The following is a 23,586-nucleotide window of genomic DNA, read 5'->3' as shown; positions in this document are numbered from 1 at the left end:
GCTCCTCTCCTCCTCCTTTCACTAAGCATCTCCTGGGTTGATGCTCTAGAAGAGGTAACCCAGATATGTCCCTTCTGCTGCAGCAGCTTCCAGCTGGCAGGGCACCCTACCAGCGCATGTGGTCTTGCCCAGAGTACCTTAGGGACCCAAAAGCTGTGACCTCACCGCCAGGATGCCAGGAGGTGCTGTACCTCCAGTTGTCCTCACAGCCCTGCAGCTGCGAGCTCGGGCAGCAGTTCCATTCCTGCAGTACTGCTTGCTCCCCAACTGGCTTGTTACGTTCTTTTCCGTGCAAGGAAGACACCGTCCAAGTGTAAAATTCATGTCTGCCTTCGCAGTCTTCGCATTTGTGAAAGTGAAATTTGCAACATCCCTTAGCACTGCCAGAATCTGCCACGAGCCCATCAGCCCTCCTATCATTGTCAGTCAGGCCATGGACATGGTGCTGCAGCAAAGCAGTCAACAGCGCAGTGCTTCTCAGTCACCTCTGCCTGCCAGGTTTCTGCTGGGATGCATTCCCTGCTGGGCTGCATGTGCCCAGGCTTTCCCGTCTGGGACATGGGGAGGGCAGGGTTCACAGCACTGAGCAGAGCTGGACCGTCAGGTGCCTGCAGAGCAGAGCTCTGGGAGCAGGACGTTTGCCTGTAGATCTGCAATCACCCTTCCGTTTTGCCAGTCCAAATGGATAAAAAAATCTGTGATGTTTCCATGGAGTTGCTGTTGCTCATTCTTAGCTGTTGTACAGGAAAGCGGAGGCAGAATTTCCCCACTCCGCATTACAGGAGTGAGGCCGGGGACTTCTCTCTGCCTCTGAAGCACTTGAGAATTTTGTGCTATAGTTTAGGAGTGTGGGAGTCCGTTTGTTTGTCAGGTTTGCCACCTACAAGATCATTGACTGAGATATATGAATGTTTGTGGTCTCACACATTGCCAAACATTTACACATCTAATCAGGAATTTAGAAATTATTGGAGACAGAGTGGATCATGCAGTGAGACAAACCTTGCTCAGTGGAAAGTCAACACGATGACTTTGTTTTATATCATCTCCCTCTTGGAAACTCCTTCCTTCCTGCAGGGGTCTGAGTGTGTCACACTGTGCTCGGTGTAGCTGACCTGACTGAAGGCACCCCAGCAACCCCATGTCTTCCATTCTTTATCCTGTGCACAGACACTGGGGCTGGTACTAGGGAGGTAAGAACACATAGAGGATGGGGTCATGAGCACGATCCTCTGATCAGCACTCATGCTGGCTTTGGGTGCCCCATCGCCACAGCTTCTGGTTCAGTACTATGTTGGGAGCAAAATTTACTCTCATGGAGGATACGATCTCCTATGGCTGCCTTAATAAGGGCAGCGCTCATGCCAGCAGGTACTGCGGCCCACAGCTCTTTGCTCTGAAGGACAGCTGGCTACGTGCTCTGCTGCAGCAGGAGGGAGCAGGTCGTGATCCTCATGCTTGTATCCTTGCTCACACTGGCTGATAGCACTTGTCTCTTGCAAAGAAAAGTAGGTGTTTGTGCCTTTTGGCTCACTAGAGCTGGTTTGAATGGCACAGGGAGGTAAGGAGGTTTGGCAACCTCTGGTTCCTGCTCCTTGCTATGGTTGGTTGAAAGGAAGGATGATGGCTGGGAGGTCCCTGTCATGGCAACGATGTAAGTAGTGAGAGCTGGAGAAGCAGTGTGGTGTCTGGGGAGGAGAGCTTGGAAATAAAGAAGTCTTTGTGAGCTCAGGAGAGGACACAGGTGTCACAGAGCAAAAGCAAGCACTTGGAAGGCATGTCCTACAAGGAGAGGTTGAGAACACTTGAGTTGTCTGGTTTGGAGGGATGGAGGCTCAGAGGTGACTTCACTGCTCCTGGCAGCTCCCTGAGGAGGAGCAGCAGAGGGAGGTGCTGGTACTTTGCTCCCTGGTCACTGATGACAGGATGTGTGGGAACAGCACAAAGCTGCACCGGGGCAGGGTCAGACTGGACATGAGCAAAAAGCTCACTATGAGGGTGGTCAAAGACTGGAACAGGTTCTGAGTGAGGTGGCTGACTCCCTGTGCCTGTTAGGGTTCTGGGGCATATGGACAATGCCCTCAGTAATATGCTTTAACTTCTGGTACTCCAGAAATGATCGGGCATTCAGATCTAATAATCTTCATAGGTCCAATCTGACTGAACTCAGGAGGTTCTAGCTGTGTGATGGGGCTGCCTGGACCACAGTCAGTCAAGAGAAATTTATACTTAATGTATGTAAGTAACAAAACTTATTTTTTAACTTTTTTTTTTTAATTAAAACATAAAAAAGTGAAAAAAACATAAAGTGAGTGGGAAATTTGAGCTTATTTTCATGAAATGAATGCATCAGTCTGGTTTGATGGAAGTGGCTGCAATTCTCAGTGAGCTCTTGAGGTGTTCAGTAAAGATTTTGGATGAAATTTTACAATTCCTATGCTTCATCCTTGAAAACAGCTGTTCACAAAAAGCAATGACATGAAGCAGTTGTGACTGTGAAGTGAGGGATATCCTTCTCTGGTAAGGGAGGGCTTGATCAAATTTTGCTTCAAATTGAACATCTGACTGCAACTCTATACATTCCATTCAAAAATTCGCAGGTAGTGTATTTATGTTCCCTGAAAATAGAATTGCAAATGTACCCAAAAAATTGATTTTTTTGGCAATATGAAAGCCTGTTCTCAAATTTCTTTATCAAAATGGAAAACAAGGCTGTGCTTTTTTTGCTGTTCACAGGACTGTGTTTAGCCTATATACCAAAATGCATGAAAGTTTTTTACAACAAGGGGGTGAGGCACTGGCACAGGTTGCCCAGAGATGTGGTGGATGCCCAGTCCTTGGAGACATTCAAGGTCAGGCTGGACCAGGCTCTGAGCACCTGATCTAGCTGTAGGTGTCTCTGTTCATTGCAGGAGAGTTGGACAAGATGACACCTAAAGTCCCTTCCAGCTCTAAGGATTCTGTGGTTTTCTACAATTCTACAGAAGTGATGATATGAATAAGGTGTGATTGTGAAGTAAGAGATATCTTTCTCTGGGAAGACAGATAAAGTCCAATAAGAGTCATGACCAAATCCGATATGAAAGCTAGGCTTCATATTTTTTGCTGTTCATAGGACTGTGGAGTCATTAGCCAATGTATGAAAATGTACGAAATGATTTTTCATAACTTCAGCTTGCCATAATTTTTCATTTTGAACACTGTCATGGTAGCACAGATAAGTTGATTTCTGCCACAAAGACACATGTTTGACTCATTTAAATGAGTAGTCAAATCCACCAGAAAGCTGAACCTGTGAGCTGTTCTTCATCTTCAAGTTCTGGCACAAGTTTTCCTTTGGATTCCATGGATGATTTGGTTTCATTTCACAAATGATAAAATCCTGTTGGCATTTTACCTCTTTCCTTCAGAGAGGAAATGATGATCCCACAATGAGCATCCGCACTTCTAAGGAACTCCTGGGATTAGTAATTATTCAGTCCCCTGAACTTCGTGAAATTCACAGCTCTCATGATAATGTAAAGTGTATGACACGTGGGTCTCAGTCACACCATGTTTGTGTGGCAGGCCCCAGAGGTGGGTCAGCCCCGCACCGTGCCCTCACCTGCACAGAGTTCCACTGTCACCTACAGTCTGTACTTGAGCTACGTGCAACCAACTCATGACAAATATTGCTAAAAATCACACGATAATGATAAAAGTTTATGGCCTTCCAAGGCTGCCAGCTTTACCAGCTGCCCAGAGCTGCATGCTGGCTGCGGTGGCTCATGCTTGGTTTAGGGTTGGTCACATACTTCTGGCTTCCTCCTTCACATGCACTTCTTTTTTGGTCTGAGTTTTTTTTGGCCACTTGAGCAGAACCAAAGACTCTAATCAGACTGCTGCAGTCTAAGGCTTGTCCTTCCCAGTCTGGTGCAAAGAGGAATCTGTGGGTGATAAGCAATGCTTTGTTACAGTGAACACACATGCAGAGCAGGTGGAATGAGGTGTGTGATACAATGAGTGAGGATTTCTTAACAGCTATAGGCAACAACTCATTACTTACCCAGAGGCTCTGCATCTCACCTGAAGCAGAGATGCTTGGGATGATAATGTGCACAGACAGGTTTCTGTGCAGCGCCAGACCCAGGAGCATCCCTGGAGAAGTTTTGGGTGTATTCCAGTTTGCCACGATACCCATTGCAGAACAGTGGCAAGATGGGGTAGGGGGTGGGTGGGAGGTATGGAACATACTCCAGGACTTGTTTTGCATGGAGTCCTTTGGGGAGATACTGGCTGCTGCATCTGCCTTTTCTGAGATGTGCCTTGCACAAGGATAGAGAGATGTGTCATTCAGTCACATTTGCAAGTGGTTTGTTTTAAAATCTATTTTGGGTGCTGCTTTTTGTATTTGTGGTTAGCTGGAAATCACTTATATAAGCAGCAGCAGTAGCAACATATGCAAATTTGCTGATAATTGTCAGTAGTTTTTATAGCTGCAGCCATCCCCCAGATGTGATTCTTTGTGTGAAGCACAGCGTGTGCTTCCAGCCTGTCTGGAGGTGGCTGTGGAATCTGGGCAAGCAGGATGGAGTAGAGCTGATCTTATCTGCACAGCATGGCATGCTGGAACCATGAGATGTTCTGGAGGGAAGGAGTCGTGCACTGTCCTGATGCCTGGTGCACGTGCGTGCAGCGTCATGTGTTACTTCCACTGCCACGTAAGATCCAAGGCAGGGGGAGATTCATTTCATGAATCTGTGACACATGGACATGGGAAGTGCCAGAGCCATAGCAAGGAGGTGGGAGCATGCTGGGCTCTGGAGCCGCTTTCTTCTTCATGCCGAGGTAGTGACGGAACAGGAGTGAAAGAGATTAATGGAAACAGTAATACCTCTGATTTACTTGATAATGGCAGAAGAACTGTAGAGGATTTCTGTACCAAACTGTATCTTGTTGTAAGCTGGTGTGATCTGGGGTGGCACTGTGCTTAAGGAGGAACTGGAATCTGCGAGCTGATTAACAAGGAGTATTCCGCTGTGTGACATAACTCAACTTTCAAAAATTTCTGCAAAACAGAATTTTGCTGAAATCTCCAGCTATACAGAAAAAAAAAACAACAAAAAAACAAAAAAACAAAAACTTTATTTTTATTTCTGTACCTCCTGCTTGATTTTGGGGTGTGTTTTGATCAAAGACCCCAAAACATTTTGTCAGAAGATGCGCAGTCAGTGCTGCGCGGGTGGCCGTGGGCTGCCAGCTGTGCTGGGCACTACATGAGGTGCATGGTGCGGTGGGAGATGCTGGCAGCTGTTGGAGTGGGGAGATGATGCTGGCAACCATATACATGAGAGTGAGGTTGCATGTGCAAAGTACCCAGCTGGCTTGAGGTACCTGAGCCCTGTGCTTTTTGTTGTAGTGTCTATACCTCAGTGCACAGCGTCACTGCTTTGCTTTCTCAGCAGGTTCTTCTTGATCCTGGATGTGGTTACCTGATGCCTTCATTCCTGGATCTCCTCTCAGAAATGAGCTCGATGTCAAAAGCCACAGAGAGCAACAAGGGAGATGTGTGATGGGCTAAGTACCAGCAGAGCTGCTGCTGCTGCTGCTTTCTGAGCTGTCCCCAGTGTGGGGACGTGTGTTGGAGGGAATGTGCTGTAGCTGGAGGCTGCAGTGTGTCGGGGGCAAGGGAAGAGTTTTCAGAACTCAGTGCTCCTAGCTGTTTCGGCTGCTTTACTTGGTGTGGTTTAACAGCCGACCTTTGTCTGAAAGGGGATCTTAGAGGTATTTGTGAGACAGCAGTGACGATTAGAATGGTCTGATATCACTTCAAAATTTGAGAGGGTGACTGAGACTGCTATGGACAGATGTAGAGCATCCAGCTTCCCCTGAAGGCACCGCAGTTCAGCGGTGTCTTTCTGCATTCAGGATACAAGCAACTGTGGCTTGCACAGGCACTTTAATTTCAAAGGGTTGTTTCTGATGTCTGTGACATCTGTAACGTTTCACATTTGAAACTTCTGGTCATTGGAGCACCTATGTTTCTGGAGAGTGAGAACAGAACTAAGTAACCTATTTTCTCCTGCTAAAAGAGTGGAGAAATGATGTTTTGCTGCAAGAAGGCCACTTTTTGATCAAGATTTTGAGATTTTAAAGCCCTGCGAGAATGTGCAGGCTGCAGTCCCTTGCTTGTAAGAGTGTCAATCATGTGTATGGTGAAAATTATCTTCAACTGTAGAAGCTGTAGGAAGAATTTCAAAACTGAATAATACTGTAACTACCCCAAAATGTGTGTAAAGGGGGTTTCTATTGGCAGATGGGGGATTTTGGTGAGCTCTTTTTCCTTCTGGACAAGGTGAGATGTTGCAGGAGCTGTGCTCACGGATGCTGTGGCTGTGGCACGTGAGAACAATCAGACCTCTTGCCTTGCAGAAATTGCATGAAACAGAATTTTTAAAAATGTTTTTATTTACCTTCTGCAAAAAGATGAAAGTGGGTCATAGGAGACTTATCCTGTAAGAACCTCTTTCTACCCATGGGCTGCAAAGGGAGTCTGAAACCCATCTCACCGCAGGGATTTGTCTTGTAGATATTGAAGATCAAGCAAGTTACTGTTCACCTGCATTGTAGGGAGTGGATATATAGTGAAGATGAAAAATGCAGATCATTTACAGACTGCTTAGTTCACTGACAAATTCCCTGTTAATTCTGTGCTTTCAATGGGACACACCTCCTGTGGAAAAACTGAGTGCTTTCTGTAGAGATGGTCTGTCTCTTTTTCTGGTGTGGATACAAGATTAATGTTCAGCGTCATGAGTATTGCACTGAAAACCAGATCCCCTGAAATATTACATGGCATATTATACTGAATACTTTTAAAGGAATAGTGGGAAGATGCTGGACACTCAGTATTTTCTAAAACAACCTTTATTTTAATGTCCAAATTGGTAAATACTTGAAAGCAAGACCAGAAGATTCTTGCAGATTTTCTGTACTCATTTCACTTTTACCTGTGTGTTAATAAATGACCAGGTAAAATTAACTGGTCCTTTTAATAACAACATTAAATTCTTGTTTTGTTTTGTATTTTTTTTTAATCTCTGGTTGCTCGTGCTTCATTATTATCATTAAAGCACCTTCATTCTTTAATGTCCAGGTATGTATCCAGAACTTGTTTGGTTCTTTCACTGGCTGCTGATGCTAAGTACAACCTCAAAAATAGGGCATTCTCTCTTTTGGAGAAGTCCCATAATAATGGTAATAAATATATGGTTCTGCAGTATTGAAAGAGAGTGTCCTTCTTTGGAAATATTTGGGACTCTTGCAGTTGTTTTCACATTATAACTCAGGCCAGCAAGAGTGATATTTCTCAAGTTCCTTGTATTAACCCTGTTGGGATGAGGAACCAGCCTGATGGGCCTGGCAAACAAGCAGCTCTGCCAACTTGTATTTTAGAATAACTGAAATAAGGCACTGATATCTCTGTCTTTGGTTTCAGATGCTTCCAGGGAGCGCTTGCTCTATGTGGCTTTGTCATAATCCAGCACTCACAGGATGCGTCTCGCTGTGCATGCAGGCTGATTTGCTGGAAACTTCCCAGCAGCTTTGCTTGTTGCAGTGGCTGCTCCCTACAGTGCACATTTCAGCAACGATGTGAGGCTCTGTGCTGGGCAGAATTTGCAAACAGGTTTGCAGAACTACTGGGGAAACCTGAAACGACCATAATAGGTTTGATGGTCCCCATTGTGCGCTCTGCTCACTGTCAACTGTTACATCAGTTCGAAGTGTCCTTGGCCATATTTAATTACACACTGCACTGCCTTGTATTGGTATGAGCCACTCAGTGCAGAACAGTGTAAAATCAAGGCCAACCATTTCTTCAGCTGGTTTTTCAAGAGCAGGGTGCTTCAGCAAGTGTTTGCATTGAAACGTGGGTATGATATTGCATAGCTGGAATGTTTATGTCATGCCACTGCATAAAACATTACTTGTTAAGTGGACCTCTTGTAAACGACTGGTTTGTGGCAGGAATCAGGCCATCAGCCATGCAGATCTGCACTGTGCAGTGCAGCACAGAAGCCAGGCCTCTGCAGTGGTGGGGCATGGGAGAGCAACAACCAGTAAGAGACCCTGGCACACCTGCCACCACAGCCACAGTGCACTTCTGGCTGATGATACCGGCTTGGGTTGAGGGGCAGGGCAGGCTGCATGTGGGCTGCAGAGCTGTTGCTGTGTGCTGTTGGCCAGAGGACCTTCTCTGTGCGTGCTGTGGTCACCCTCTGGGGGAGGCACTTCTTGCTTCTGCTACTAACCCAGTTTTCCACATGATGCTGTTAAAATAGCTTTTACATCAGTCTAGTACATTTGTGGTTAGCCTTTTTGCTGGCAACTTCTTAAAGGGGGATGCTATGGATTACTCAGGAACTACCACTCCACACCTTCAGCAGTGACACAGGCCAGCACCTTTTAAAATATGTCTTATTCATTGCTTGTGAGCAGTCCCTCCAATTTTCAGCTGCAGGTTATGGGCTGCTTTGGAGTGAATTTAGGCAGGCTGACAGGGGACTTTCGGAGGCTTTTGGTCACTGATTTTTGGGCTCCTACGCAGGCATAGAACCAAACGTCAAAACTACTTCCTTGCGTTGTTGGGGAGTGGTCTGGCACTTTATCCTGTGCATGCAGTTGGTAACAGTAGACTCCATGCAGATTCTTCTTGAGCCACAGAGATCCCCACTGTGATGCTGGCAGCAAAAGCACCATGGTCTTCCAGGTTTGTTTACTGTACGGATTTACTAGGGCTATCTCAGCTCTATGGCACCTTGAGATAGTCCTCCTCACCTTGCTATTGTGGTCTCCAAGCTGTAGCAGAAAAAAAGTGACTTCAACATTAGCTGTTTTGTCTTGTATCACTGTTTGCAACCATATTGATCAGTTCTGTGTCTGTCATTTCTTTTTCTACAGGGGAAGAGAGAGCTCAATGAAAGGTAACTAAAAGTTTGAGAAGACCTGGGATGGGTCAGGCCAAGATCTGGAAGAAAGATGTGTGAGAGAGCTTTCCATGACTGTCTCATGGAGTGCTCAGAAGCAAGGAAAACACACAACTGATGTGGAAGCTGTAGGGTGGCTTCCTGTCACAGTTGTATTGTCCTTTGCTATTCTAACATCAAATCCAGAGCTGAACAGCATTGCTGACAGTGCTGCCAGAAGATGGGTGATGCTGCAAGGCATGTTACGTAGAAAAAAAAGCAAAAGCTGTCTCTGGGCTGTTTATATAACCTGTAATTGTCAAGTTATCCCATTAGCACTGTGTCTTAGTCTTTGAAGTATCCTTACGCACTCAGCTAGTCCAGGAATGGAGAACAGCTTGAGAGGGCCACAAAAACGCTGAGGGCTGGACCACCTCTCCTGCGAGGACAGGCTGAAGGAGCTGGGCTTGTTCAGCCTGGAAAAGAGAATACTACTGGAAAACCTCATTGTGGCCTCCAGTATTTCAAGGGAGTTTGTAAAACAGGAGGGAAATCAACTTTTTACTTGGGTAAACAGTGATAGGAGAAGGGGGGATGGTTTTAAACTGAAGATTTTGGTTAGATGTCAGGGGGAAGTTTTTCTCTGAGAGAGTGGTGAGGTGCTGGAACAGGCTGCCCAGAGAGGCTATGGATGCTCCATCCCTGGAGGAGTTAAAGACCATGTTGGATGAGGTTCTGGGCAGCCTGGTCTAGTACCAGATCTGGAGATTGGTGGCCCTGCCTGTGTCAGGGGGTTGGAAGTTGATGATCCTTGAGCCCCTTCGACCCAAGTCATTCTGTGATTCTATGAGGGTGAGGGGGGAGCAGAGGCACATCACAGTTTAATGAAGAATCCCGAAGTGCTCATATTATCTTCCCATATCTTATCTGAGACTCTCGTAAATAGTTCTTGCCTCTCAGAGTGATATCTCTTAGCTCAGAGTTAACTCAGGTCTCTAACTGAGCCTGCAGTTTGCTTTCTGGCATTTCAGCATCACTCACTGCCTGTTACCTACTGGGGCTGATACAGAGAGCTGGTCAAGCAGGACCAAAACTGTTAAGGAAGAAGCAGTAATTGTATGAACAGCAAGAAAGAGGTTAAAATGAGTTTCCACCCTCACCCAAGAGCTCAGTGGGCTGCCAGTGGACCAGCCTTTGTTGTAGAGAAATGGGAGAAGCAAGGATCTTTGAGCTGGTGGACACTGTCTGGGACATGAAAAATATGTGTGGGATTACAGTTATTACTCCCATCTTTAATACTTTGCTCTTCTCATTAGTGTAATTTGTATGCTAAAATGTTACATGTTTATTGTGTCTTGTATACATAAGTGCTTCAGGCTTTTGACTAGACTTGCTTCATCTAACACTTGCAAATATTTTCAACACACCTCTCACTCTATCCTTGAATTCCTTGAGAAACGATCTGCATCTCCAGGCCTTTGTGGTTGTATTGCTGGCCTTTTGATTTGATGGAGACTTTCTCTTTTGTTTCTGCTTATTGATCTCTGACTCATTATTTTTTGACTTTGCACAGAAGTTTTAATGCTCCTTGACTGCTTCTTTTCTTCTTAAAGTCTTCACAGAATAAAGGGGTTTGTTTTGACAAACCAAATTGTGTTACTTGGTCTGACAGAAGGTACCATCTCTCTGAACTGTACCTAGCACAGATGCTTATGCCATCATGGCTGTTACATTGCTATCCAGTGTTCTTTCATTCTGCTTTTTTCCCCTGATACTCTCAGAAAGTTCTTTTAAATTGGCTGGTTGCATCTGCTTCCTCTTCATGACCCTTTCTAATTCACCTATTTAGCACTCATTCAGGTTTCCAAAATAAAACTGCAGTTGCTGTGTGCCCACATGCTCCTCCTTGAACCACATACCACAAAGCCAGATCTGCAGTGACAAGCTGCTGCTCAGCAAAACCAGTTGTGAAGTGAGCTTTCTGCAGCTGCTGCAGAGGTGAGGCTGGGCTGTAGAAAGGCAGCATCATGAGCTGGCAAGTTTCTGGGAACAGAAACGGAAATTTGGGGGGACAAAGATTGCAGGGGGTGGCAGAGAATAAAAGATTAAAGAGTGAATTTGATTATTGATATGGCAAAGTGCCATTTTAAAATTGCACAGAAGAGGAATTATACTTCCAAGGGGTGGGCAAATGCTTAATTCAGAAAGCAACAGCCAGAAACTGGATTGATGAATGCAGTGTATTTTGCAGTCCTGTGCACTGCACAGGAGAAATCTTTGTACTGTTTGCAGAATTCTGTTTTAAAATCCTGCTGAGGGGTGCATGTGTAGTACATGGCTGAGTAGTTCCAGCACTGCCCTTGTAACGAGCTGCCTTAGCAGCAGATTTGCTTCTCTTGTGCCAGCTGCTGTATAATGGGACTAATTCATTACCCAAGGCCAAGTAATCACTCTCAATAGCAAGATTTAGAGGAGAGCCTATGACTTATCTCATTGTGCTACGAACTGCTGATTATCACAGTGATAGCTGGCACCAAAGGAAAACTGGAATTGAACCTTGGTGTGTTATGGGATGAAGAATGGAACTTCAGGTATTTCCATGACAAAAGCATGCTTAAATGATCTATGAGTCTGTTTTGGAAAATGGTTTTGATTGCCATCTCAGCTGCATTGCCCCAGGCATTGCTGTAGTTCTTCACTCCTGCACCCTCTACACTTGACCAGTTTGATTTACCAAAGCTGAAAAAAGATGATAGAATTATAAAATTAGGTAGGGTGGAAAAGGCCATTAAGATCACCAAGTCTAACCATCATCCCATCACCACCGCGCCCACTAACCTTTGTCACTCACTGTCACATCTGCACGTTTCTTAAGACCTCCAGGGATGGTGACTCCACCACCTCCCTGGGCAGGCTGTGTCAGTATTGGTGAGAGACAAAGCCCTCCCTCAGCGCTGGCCAGAGACATGGTTACAGTACCCTGCTCAGGGAATGGCAAACCCGATTTTTCCTTGGAGGAGGTAGGAGACAACACAGCATCTTCCACCATTTCTCATTTATGACCTCCTGCTCTGGCATCTTGTCAGCTTTGAGGCGGGATCTGCCACGGAATCTCTGCTGGAGCAGAGCAGGAGATCTTCTGATCATGTTGGAGCTTTACAGACACAGAACCGACATCTGAAGACCATCCTCTGGCTGCAGGCAGCCTGTGAAAGGGGAAAGGCCCTGAAGGCTCAGCTGCTACCCTCACTGTGAATCAGGAGCACGTCTGTGGAGTGTGTACTAATTGAAAACTTCAACTCTTGTGGTACTTTGTTTTCTGGTAGGTTGGAGAACTTATCGTGGTGCTCCACTCAGTGATGCCCAGCAGTGTTCTTTGTATCACAGTCTTACGTGCTTGCTCCCTCCTTCTGGATGTCCAAATGAGTACCACTCCAGTATGATCTGGGAAGCATGGGGACTGCCAGCTCCAGTGTGACCATGACTCAACAGCATAGTGTTCACCACACTTCCTTCTGCAGGCCAAGAGCTGCTCCTCACAAATCTTCTGGGCTGAGAGAGTTTGCAGCCATGTGTAGATCATTTTAGATAAGCAGATCATCTCATTAAATCATTTGCATGAGTGTCACATGGGAAGCTGCCCACATCTTGTCAGCTCTGGCCTGCAGGCTGTTGTTTGCCTGCAGACTGCTTGCATGGAGAGCTGGGCTGCCTGCACCACAAACCAACAGTGCCACAGCCTCAGCTGCACATATCTCCTCTTGGGAAGGCTGCTTCTGCCTCCTCATTTTCCTTTCTGTCTGCTGACCTCAGTGGACTTTGCATTAGGCTCAGTATCTCAGAAAACAAAGGGGTCTCATTCTTTTTGCAGTTAACGATGAAGAGGAGTGTTGGTGCTGCTTTTTGGTGCTTTGGTAGAACTGGAGGTGTTGCTGGTGCTGGCATGCGTGGATGGTCAGAGAGGGCCATCCGAGTGCTGTGTGCTAGGTCTTGTGCAAAATATGGGCTCCTGGGCTTTGCACTTAGAAAGATGGTGATTCCTGGAACACAGAGGATGAAGTTGGCTGCACCAAATGGGGTGGCTTTGTGCTGGATGAGATGTGGATCTCCGGAAATAGCTCTTTTGTGAGTCTAGGATGAGAAATATGAAAGCAGGAATCACTGTGCTCTCTGTTAACACTGATTGATGTTCTGTGAGTGCATGCGTGAGTGTCCCTGATTTATGCAATGTTGTTAAAATCACATGCCTGAGCCTCCTCCTCCCTTCCCCCTCATGCTGCCTTTTGCAACATGGCTGCTCCTGAGCTCTGACAGCACCACTGGGTTCAGCAGATGTGCCCTGGCAGCTGGTGAACAGACATTCAGGAGATCCAGTCTGTTTCCAGCTCCACTGTCAGCCTCTGGAGCAAATGAATCTCAACTTTTTTTCCCCAGAACAGAAGTTGATTTGCCTTCTAGTGCTGGAGGATCCAGTGGAGGGGAGAGAGCTTGAAAGGCCCTTTCCCCCTCTCCATGGGAGGGAAGCATGCTGGGGATGTTACTTGGAACTGCTGTGCTCAGGCTCTTCCCTCACTGCTGGAATGGAAGGTTTCCTGCTCACCAATTTTCTGCAATCTTTTGCTGTTTTTTTTTTTCTTTTTATTCCCCTTACAGACTTCATGCTTTACCCTCCCTGCATCAGGGGAGAGCTGTTGCACCCTCAGCATTCCCCAGAAGCAGTTATATGCTCAGGGTGCTGGGATGCCAGCTCCTCCAGCTGCTTGCCACTGGGACGTTCTCTTTACGCCTTCTCTAATGCCTAGTTGAACCAGTTAGAGAGCAAGGTCTGGGTGGGAGGTGATACTGCAGACAGTGTTATCTTACAACATCTAGAAGCTGGTGCATTGCAAAGGATTCGTGTCTGATGTCACAGCATCTTGGAAGGGCAGATTTTTGCACAGGGATTTTAATCTGCTGAACCTGCCCCTTCACACACGGAGCTGTGTGCTGTGTCTGCTGGTTTGGATGTTTGAGAGTAAACAAATAGCGAGTTCTGTTTGGTACAGCTATCCCCTGGTCCTTTCGGACCTCCGATAATCCAGACTATTGTCTCTCTTGTGTGTCATCTGAATAGGAGAGCGATCACCCTTTGTCTTCAGCAGCCTGTTGACTACGGGGCTGGTCACAACCCATGCCACTCTTTAGAGAGCTACTGGTTGAAAATTTGACTGAGGAGAGATTTGCAGTCCAAACAGTTTCTTCAGTTTCATTGTGTAGAGGCAAATGTATTTTATTTCTGTGATAGGGTGCAATTGTCCTAAATTGTAACATTGTGCCTGAATAGCCTCACCCCCCCCCCCACTCCATGTAACTCTGCATTTAATTCCCACATCAACAGTAGTAAATCACTGTACAAGAGTGGCTGCAGTGGGAAGACTGTCCCTGAAGGATTTCAAGCTGCCATGTGTGCAAGCAGCAGGCACTGCCTGGGTCTTGGCAAAAATTGGTGCAAGGTTTCTCCAAATGCATTTGCCTGGGGCAGTGTATGCACAGGCCTTTCTGCATCACCCCGCAGGAGCTAGCATCTGTAGTCCATTCTATTCTCTGGATAACTGGAGGAGAGACTTCATGCAGTTACATTGCCACAGCTGCAAGAAGTGAGACCAGTAATACAAACTGTAGGGATTGGTGGTAAATCACCAACGCTGCAGCCTTGCAGGTCTGTAAGGGTGCCCTGAACTTACTTATCAATAAAAAAAAAGCCAATGTGGCCTTTATTGATGGATACTCTGTTGAAGTTATCTATTACCCAATCCAAGGTTTTTTTTTTTTTAAATGACTGCTATGTGGTGAGGTAATGGCCTGAAGGGGAGGTTCAGGTTGACTATTAGGAAGCCTTTCCTCTCTGAAAGAGTGGTGAGGTATTGCAGTGGGCTGCCCATGGGTGTGTGGGAGTCCCCATCCCTGCGGGTGTTCAAGAAACATGCATGTGGCTCTGAGGGATGTGGCTTAGTGGGCATGGAGGGTTGCAGTAGATGATCTTAGAGGTCTTTTCCAACCTCAATGATTCTGCGATGATCTGTTTGTGTTACCTTGCTATCCAGTGCTCATGTAGGGTTCTGTTGTGTTCCAAGCAGCTGCTTTCAGTCACTTGGAGAAGTATGCCAAAATCAGTCTTTAGTCCTTTTTTTAAAAATAAAGGTGATGTGGGCTGAAAGTTTTGCCTTGCTCTGTGTGATGGGAGGGCCGCTGGGTGGTTCCATTGCTTATTTAACAGTGTAGCTCCCAGCACCTCTTGGTGTACACCTCTGCTGAGAAATGCAGCATGAGAATTGTTAAGACTGTTCGGCTTCAGTGCAACAGACAGCTGTCATGAGCAGTTCTACCTGCCATGTCAGGTGCCAAGCAAACATGTTTAGTTCGTAATTTGTAATCATTTCTTCTCCTTTGTTCAAATAGTATGCAGCTGGAAGGACAACTTGTTACAGCTTGAAAAGCAGTACATCTAAAATCCTTATAAATACCCCCTTTTATTTTAACAAACAAGTTTACAGCTAAAACTCTGATAGAGCCTGTACATTCAAGCTGTGTTATTATGCTCTTTTTGTCATGTAAGTTACAACTGCCTGAATCGTCTTATCAGAATATTGCCAAGGAATTGATCATTGCAATACAGGACACAATTTTTTCATTTGTTGTAAGCTTTTTCCTTGACAATTTCTACATACTACTCTCAAAGTGAGACATTTATTTCTAAGTTTGTAAGCCCTCCTTGGTGTTGAATCATTTTTTTTCCTGTCTGCTTGGCATTGACTCCAGCAGTAGGACGGCAACTTCTTCAGTTGAAGGAGTTAAATATATCACCCCAGAAAAGAGCAAGCCAGATCTGAAAGCTGTTCCTGTGAAACTAAATTTGATCTCGGCCATGCTTCCTGTGTAAAGAATTTCTCTTTTAGAGCAGACCATGCTCAAAGCATCTTGAGAAAAAAGAGAAAAAGCTTTTCAGCTCCAGAGATTCCCTCTTTGAGGAGCACAAGATGAAGGATGAGACCCACAAGTTACAGCAAAGTTATTAATTCTCTGTATTTTTAAACAATATTATGCTGGAGAACAGTAATAGTAACATTAACTGAATGTTAATGAGATGACCTCCCATATTTCCCAGATAATTCAGGCTTTGTTTTTCTTCACATAGTGAGGTCCTGCAGCTGTGCAGGATTCACCAGGGGAATGAATACCTTCTGCGATCACACCAACTATTCTCTTAATCGAGCCAATTTCAGAAACATGGGATGGACAACAGAAAGCTTCTGTGGCAGGAGCACCTCTGCACCAGAGAAAGTGGGGAGAGATAGAACCTTAGCATGAGGGCTGTGGGAAGGGTCACAGATGTGACACAGATCCTGCTGATCCTCAGTCGTCCATCAGCTCTCACTATTCTGGCTCAGCAACTGGCCCTGTGATACTGAGTCCAATGCGAGGGAAATTGAGGCTCAGAATTTGGTTGTTCCCTTGGTGCCATTGCCTGAGTGGCTTTGGCAGAATGGAAGGTTGGTTTGGTGTGGTTTGGTATGGCCTGCCCTTCGATCCTCTTTTGTTCTTTAATCCTAGCCCTCATTTGGCAGCAGGCCTGTTCAGCCCCTGTAGGCTCCCTCTGTGAATCAAGTGTCTTAGCAGGAGGTGACTGACTGTTTTCCTGGGGTGGCTTTCTGCAGGGTGAGCTTGCAGGATCACCAGAGCCTGTTCAAAGGGAAAGCTGGGAGTGGGGATGCTGCAAGGCAGCTCAGTGCCTGCTGGGTCTGCCCCTAAGGACTCACAGCCTGGACTCAGGGTTGCCCAGCTCCTCCCTTGCCTCTCTACAGCTTCAGGATGAGTCCAGCTGAGCACACAATCTGGAATGAAACAGGTCTAGCCACAACCACGTTCCTCTGAGGAAGAGTTTGGAAAGCAAGGTGTCCATTCTAAACCTTGCTCTGTGTAGGATGCATTTGACAGTTCTTGCTGAGGGAGCCTCATGCCTTATTAAAAGCTACAGAGGGAGGAGACTGTTAACCACCACCTCTTGCAGCACGCAAGCAGCTCGAGGGCAAGAAGTTGGTGATATGGCTTCTCTTGTTCTGAGAGGACTCAAACTTAGAGCTCTCAGTTCCTGGGGAGCATGTTCGGTGTCAGGCTGTACACTGAAAATCTTCCTGCTTCCCAGGGAAAGCCGTCTGTGCTGTCAGCAGGCAGGAGCCCAGGGGAAGCAAAAGGAAAGCAAGCAAAGGGAATCCAAGTTGAGTGCAGGTTGCTTATAAGCTTTGAGGGCTGTTTCTGCTGTTACAGTCCAGTGTAGGCAGACAGGCGAGCTCTGGAGGAAAAACTTCTCTGTCTAACATGCAGACAGTGAAATATAATTTCACCTTACTTTACTTTAGAGATACAAATAGATGAGAAGGAGTTACATCTGAGTTGAGCTCTCCCAGTGTTTTTTCAGATGTCCTGGCTGGTAGGAGCTGTCTTCCATTTCTCACCAGCAGTTATGGGGCGCAGCTGTAGGCACCTGCATTCACTCATGAACTGTGCAGTGCTGTACCCAACTGGAAGCTTTCACCAGCTGAGTGTTGATTTCCCTGCACACAGAACTCAATGACTCTCTTCATGAGAAGGCACACTGAAATGCAGTTTTCATATTTCGCCAAACTGTTCTTCCTATTGCTAACTCAAAGTTCTGGAGCTTGAGAGAGTTGCTATCAATCTGTAGTTTGAATTCAGCATCTGTTCTGCGTTGTCATGCTTCTCTCCTAGGTATGAGGCCAAGGCTGGCATTTGGTGTCCTGAAGGAGGTGGGACCTGCCTGTACATGCAGTGCCTTGGCCTTTCCTCACAGCACATGCCTTCAAGCCCTTCTGCTAGCTTTGTTGCCCTCCTCTGGATGCTCTCAGTGCCCTAATGTCCATTTCATATTATGGAACCCAGAACTTCACAAAATACTTCAGGTGAAGCTGTGAGAGTGGACCTTCATGCAGAGCTACCATAGAGAAGTGGTTCAGAAGGTGAGGTACTCTGAGAAGGGCAAGCTGCTGATAGTGGTGACTGACTTCTCAGGAGCTCTCTTTTTTGTGTATTCCTTGGAGGGCACTTACCTTGCTCCTGGATTAGCTGCATCAAAAGCTGTGCTGCAGTGCTCCTCTGCTTGCTCAGCACAGCACAGCAGCTTGCTGCCAGGAAACTTCTAACCCTCTATTTCAGATTCATTATAGATTCAAAATAGGATACTTTTTACAGAAACACCAGTCCAGGCCTTAAGAATCCCATCTAAACCAATGAGATGTGATCGCCAAATTCGTTAGAACTTGCTTGTTTTGTATAGTTACAGTTTTTTGCAAACCCCAGCTTCAGACTACCTCAACTGCAAGTAAGGTTGTGGTTCCTGTGCAAGTTGTTCACTTGTTCGTGTGGAATGGGTTTATAGACTAGGAATTATTTCTCTTTACCTCTTCAAGGTAATACTGCCATGTAAGAGCAGAGGTTGGCCTGTGGGTAAAATGCCATTTACTCAGTGTTAGGTGTACTGATGTGCTATACTTCTGCTTGCTGATAGCTTGATGTGTTTGGGTTCCCTCTAAATATATGTCCTTAGTTTTCTGCAGTTAAGATGACCAGTGATTTTGTTACTGTGAAGATGTTCAGTTTTCAATTGGAAACAAGCATTCCCAGTTTCTTTGCACCTGCACATGGGTGTCATTCACCCCATTTATCTTAAAGCATTTGAAAGTTAGAATATATATTTCTGCTAATCACTTCTTTATAATAAAAGGAGAAAAATACCTGGGGCTATTGATGTGAACTGTGTTAGAAATTCCATTTTGGAATGAACTGTATTAGATTTGGATATTAAGTTTTGGATATCTGCTTGAACTTGGATATACAGTTATTAGACTTTTTTTTTTTTTTTTTTTTTTTTTAAACTTCCTTTTATATTTGGTTATTCCTTCTAAAGAAACAGCCACTGAGGATGAAATCCATTTTCTTTAGGACAGGATTATCGATCCAGGAAATATTAATAGACATTATTAAAAGACAGAATAATAGACAGAAATATTTGCCTGATTTCTATGGACAAAAATTAATTTGTGAATAACCTTCTTAAAATTTTACTTCTCAAGTTCTGAAATCTGAAGCTAGGATTTACAAGTTTTTAATTTTTTCTATCATTTCTTATTAGAAAAAGAGATAATATTAATTATCTAATAAGCACACCTCATAAGAGGTATTGTATCTCGTTACCTAAAATTACCATGTGTCTTAATGGAAACTTTTATAAATTTCAGCAGTGTAGATTTTATGTCAAACTCCATCTGGGATTGTGGGCTAATCTGATTAAGTAGTATAAATTTACACTCACCATGTAAACAATCCTGTACATATCAACTTATTTAGCCAGTGATTAAAGTTATATATAAAATGCAGTCCGAATATCTGTTATATTACAGAAAAGCATCACGGGATGTATTCCAGTATTCCATATACATGATAACAAACTTGATTCTGGGGTTATTTACAACTGGACTGAACAATTGATTGGAACCAGGGGATGGACGCAGTGATCCTTTTGGGTTTCTTCTAGCTCAGGATATTCCAGATGCATTGTGATTTTGTGATTCTGTGCTGAGAGCTGGGTGAGGTTGTGAGGGAGGATGGCTGTGGGGTGGTGCTGCTGCTGCGGCTCTTTGCTGGAAGCAAGCAGCTCTGTGTTTCAGCCCTGACAGAAACCCTCAGCTACTGCAAGCCTGTGTGTGCTGCGGTGCCCAAAGGCTTCGGCAGGGACCACTATGGTGCATGGGCTTAGTACAAATCCAAGGTTGCTGATCTGCAGAATCCTTTGAATAATACAGCACAGGCTTGGATCTAGGATCATAGCTACCTAAAGCCAAGCTTCTACTAGGTTTCCTTAAAAAAGAAGACTTTGTATCCCTGTTGTTCAAGTGCCTTCATTTCCATAGGCTTTTCTGAGACCTTTATTTATGTGGGCTGGGGAAGTTCTACTGGATCACTCCAGAAGCTTGTCTCCTTCAGAGTGGGCTGAAGAGCTCCTCTTGCATTTGGCTTATGAAAGCAAGTGAAACATGACCGATCTCAGAAGTGACTGGAGAGCAAAACTGACCTGAGGCCCTCTGCATTCTTTGAATCTGTTGTGGTTTGTGTCTCTATGGGGAAATATTACTGGTTTGGCTGATGGTAATTCAATGACTTGTATTTTTTCTTAAGTATCAGGATTAATATTCAATATTCAGTATCAGGAGGGGTAAAACCCATGCCACGGTGATCTCTGGGGCCTTGTTTTCTGTTGCTGTAAATGTAAATGGTTGCTCTCTCAACCGAATCCATTACCCTCCTAATAAATTATCCCCTGTAGGACAGAAATGAGGTACAGTTAAACAGTTTCTCAATAATTGCATAATTTACGCATCACAGGCCTATGGAAGAAAATGGTTTGTGATAATGTTATTAAAAATTGCAGTATGCATGCATTCAATAAGATTACATACCCTCCTCCACTCTGTAACTTTCAGCTCCAAGTGTTGGCCTTTCCTCAGTAGCATTTCCTTACATTAGGTATTGTTTTCTTTTCAATACACGGTCCCCTACTTTACATAATATTTCCATTTGCAATACAAGTGCATACATTCCAAGTCACCTCAGGGAACATCCGCATAGTGTGATTTCTGAACATACCTGCACACGGAATGCATATGTATCGTACTATAGTCACAGGCTCTCTCCTTTGCTCCATGCAAGGCTTGATAGCATGTATATGATTTCTGAAAAGCAGTTATCTGGTCTTTTTTTAAGGAAGTTCAAGCTGAATCTTTATGCCTCCAACTGAAATCCATTTTTATCCTACCTGTTATGAGGTATCCTGTTATCCTGTTATGAGCAGGAAAATAAACCATGCTTTCTCTTTTTTTTTTTTTTTCCCAGCAGCTTTATGGTATATCTGAGATACTCCCCTTTTTGCTTGTTTGTCCTCTATATTAAACAGCCTTTCCTCTTTCATTTCAGGTCATTTCTTCCAGCTCTCTGGCTTTTACTCTTTTTTGGATGACCCACTTTTTCTTATCTTGAAGAATCAAGTTCAGACCTTGTCACATAATCCAGCCTACCAGGTCCATATCCCTCAGGTGGCAGTCTTGTTTTTCATCTTACACTAGCGTTCAGGCAGGTGATCAGACTCATTTAACAGATCTGTCTGTGACAAAGTGGTGTAGGCATTTAATTATATTTTTTTTTCTCTTATCAGAGTCCATTAGTAAACAATGTATTCAGCTTTTGTTCTAGAAATGGGAATATAGACTGGCTGCTTCATGACTCCATCTCCTTCTTCTTCCAGTTCTACAAGTGATTGTAGATGCGTGTTTTGCCCTTTTGTGATGTTCCCCATCCTGAGCACAACCTCTGAGCTGCTGTTACCCAGGGCCTCTGGGAAGCACTACTTCCCAGCAAAACTTAATGATTTCATACACACATCACTGATGCACTGGTTGTGCATTAGCATACCCCTGCTTTAAGACCGGTCTTTTTTCCAAGAAGTGCTTCTGTCCCGTGTAAGCCAATTTGGGATGAAGCATCCTCATATACAGTCAACTGGAGGCTTGAAGTCTGGACAAATCCAGTTGGGAATGGTGTGTCAAAAGGGAAATATGGCAGTTTTAAAATGGGGAGTATTAGTGGGAGAGAGCAGTGACTCGACAAAGTGGTGATCCAGTGATGTGTTCTTCTGAGGTTGTGCTCAGGGTGGGGCACATCTTAAATCATTGACGACTGTTTCCCAGGAATTCCCTCCCACAGGCGGGCTTTTGGGCTTGTTGTACTTATATTTTTCCGAGCTGAATCTTGTTATTTCCTGTCTGTGTTTCTCCCTGCTCCACTTCATTGCATGTGTCTGTCCTGGCTGCAGCCGATCACCTCTGACTGATGGCTCCTGCTGTCCCAGACCTGCTTGGCTGCAGCAGCTGGTGCTTTCTTTCCAGTGCTTTTATCATTGCTGGTGTCCACAGCCCTTCCTGCTGCCTGCAGTGTGCTGGATTCAGTGTTATTCTCTCATATGGACTGTTCTAGGACTAAATGAATTTGTACAGGTGTGGTGACCTGGATACTTTTCTCAGATAGAACTCTTGCACCGTGAAGTTTCATTTCAAAGAGATAAGCTGTGTGAATGAGATCTGTACTGCCTTTGGAGCAGTAGCTCTGAGGACAAGAAACTGAGGTTTATCAGACGCTCGAGGTTATGCTGCTGGTTAGGAAGTATATGTGAACAGACCCTTTCATGTCAGTGGAGATATGTCAGAGATAAGAGGCATCCATGTTGTCACATAGTGCCTGGTCTGTTGAAATGTCAGCTCGCTTAGCAGTCCTGTGAATGTGGCATATGGGAAAGACCTGGGCGTCCTCTGTATCAGAAGGGCCAGAAGGAGGAGCAGAGCCCCTGGGCAAGAAAGCCTGAGGGAGGCAGCGGCCACAGAGAGCACTGTGAGGGTCCTGGTGGGCTGCGGAGGCATGGCCAGGCCTCACCTCATGGCCAGCCCTCACCTCATGGCCAGGCCCTGCTGCTCAGCACGCAGAGGGTCGGCTCCAGAAAGCTGATGGTGCTACCTTTCCTGCGCTTCTTTCCACACCTGTATTGGGAAGAAGCTTTTAAGTGAATAATAACATCCTCTCATGCCAGCAGGTGTCTCTGCCCATGCTGGTGTGCCCCAAAGCCTCAGCCCTGCTCTTGCTGCCCACGTCCAGTCCTGCAGGCCCCTCCTGCCAGCCCCACTCTGCCAGTCTGGCAGAGCCATGACTGGGATCTTTCCCCAGGGCAGCCAATGTCTGTCAGCCTGTCTGGCCACTGGCTGTCCATCTGTCTGGCTGCTGCCCCTTCTGCCTGTGGCCCTTGGTGTGGTGGTGGGGCAGGGTGAGACATAGCCCTGCCTGGAGGCTCCAGTCATGGCAAGTGCTGGGCACTGCCTCTTTGTCTCACCTTTTGTTTGCATATTTATGAAGACTTGTACTGTTTGATAGCAGCAAAAACGACAGCTCAATGCTGAGTGTCTGTCCAAGAATGCTTTACTGCAGAGTTACAGGCAAAAACGGTTACATTCCCCACGGTTACATTCCCCACGCCTGAGAGGGATTGTGAGGGAGTGTGCAGGAATGTGCATCTGGCAGCACTTTGTCTCTTGGCCATTTCATTGTTTTCTCTGCATCTGAGGTTCCCGAAGTTTTGGTCGTGGAGGGCCATTTAATCTAGGGAATATCAGGTCAGGGCTGCACAACAGATTTCCTCTGCAAGGAAGCTCCACTACAGAAAAGCAAAGGACAATTGAAAATAAAAAGTCCCATCCAGGCTGCATGCAAGAGTAGGTGGGAGCTTTATTTGACAGGGAGAAGCAATTTTCATTTTAAAGCGCAGGAAAATGTAGCAGCAGCATGCCAGAGCCTTAGTAGTTCTGCTAAGTCCTGGGGCCAGGAACAGAATCTGAATCAACTATTCCAATTTTAGTTTAATTGCACAGATTTTAAGATAATATCTGTAATAAAAATATCTTTGTAAACATGCAGATCATCAACATGGGTTTCTCTGGGACTCAGTCTCAATATTCTTCCTAAAAAGAGAGGATATTTGCAGTCGTTAAAT

General features: G+C 45.3%; 1 protein-coding gene across 3 annotated transcripts in view; it reads left to right on the top strand.

Annotated features, from left to right (window-relative positions):
* Positions 1-23,586, top strand: part of GAS7 (growth arrest specific 7) — a 106,150-nt gene that overhangs the window by 557 nt on the left and 82,007 nt on the right. The gene's annotated exons all lie outside the window — the stretch shown is intronic.

Source organism: Lagopus muta, chromosome 18, assembly GCF_023343835.1.
Source record: "Lagopus muta isolate bLagMut1 chromosome 18, bLagMut1 primary, whole genome shotgun sequence".
Taxonomy (NCBI): Eukaryota; Metazoa; Chordata; class Aves; order Galliformes; family Phasianidae; genus Lagopus; species Lagopus muta.
Note: the sequence above shows the minus strand (reverse complement) of the source record. Positions and strands in the feature narration are given on the sequence as shown.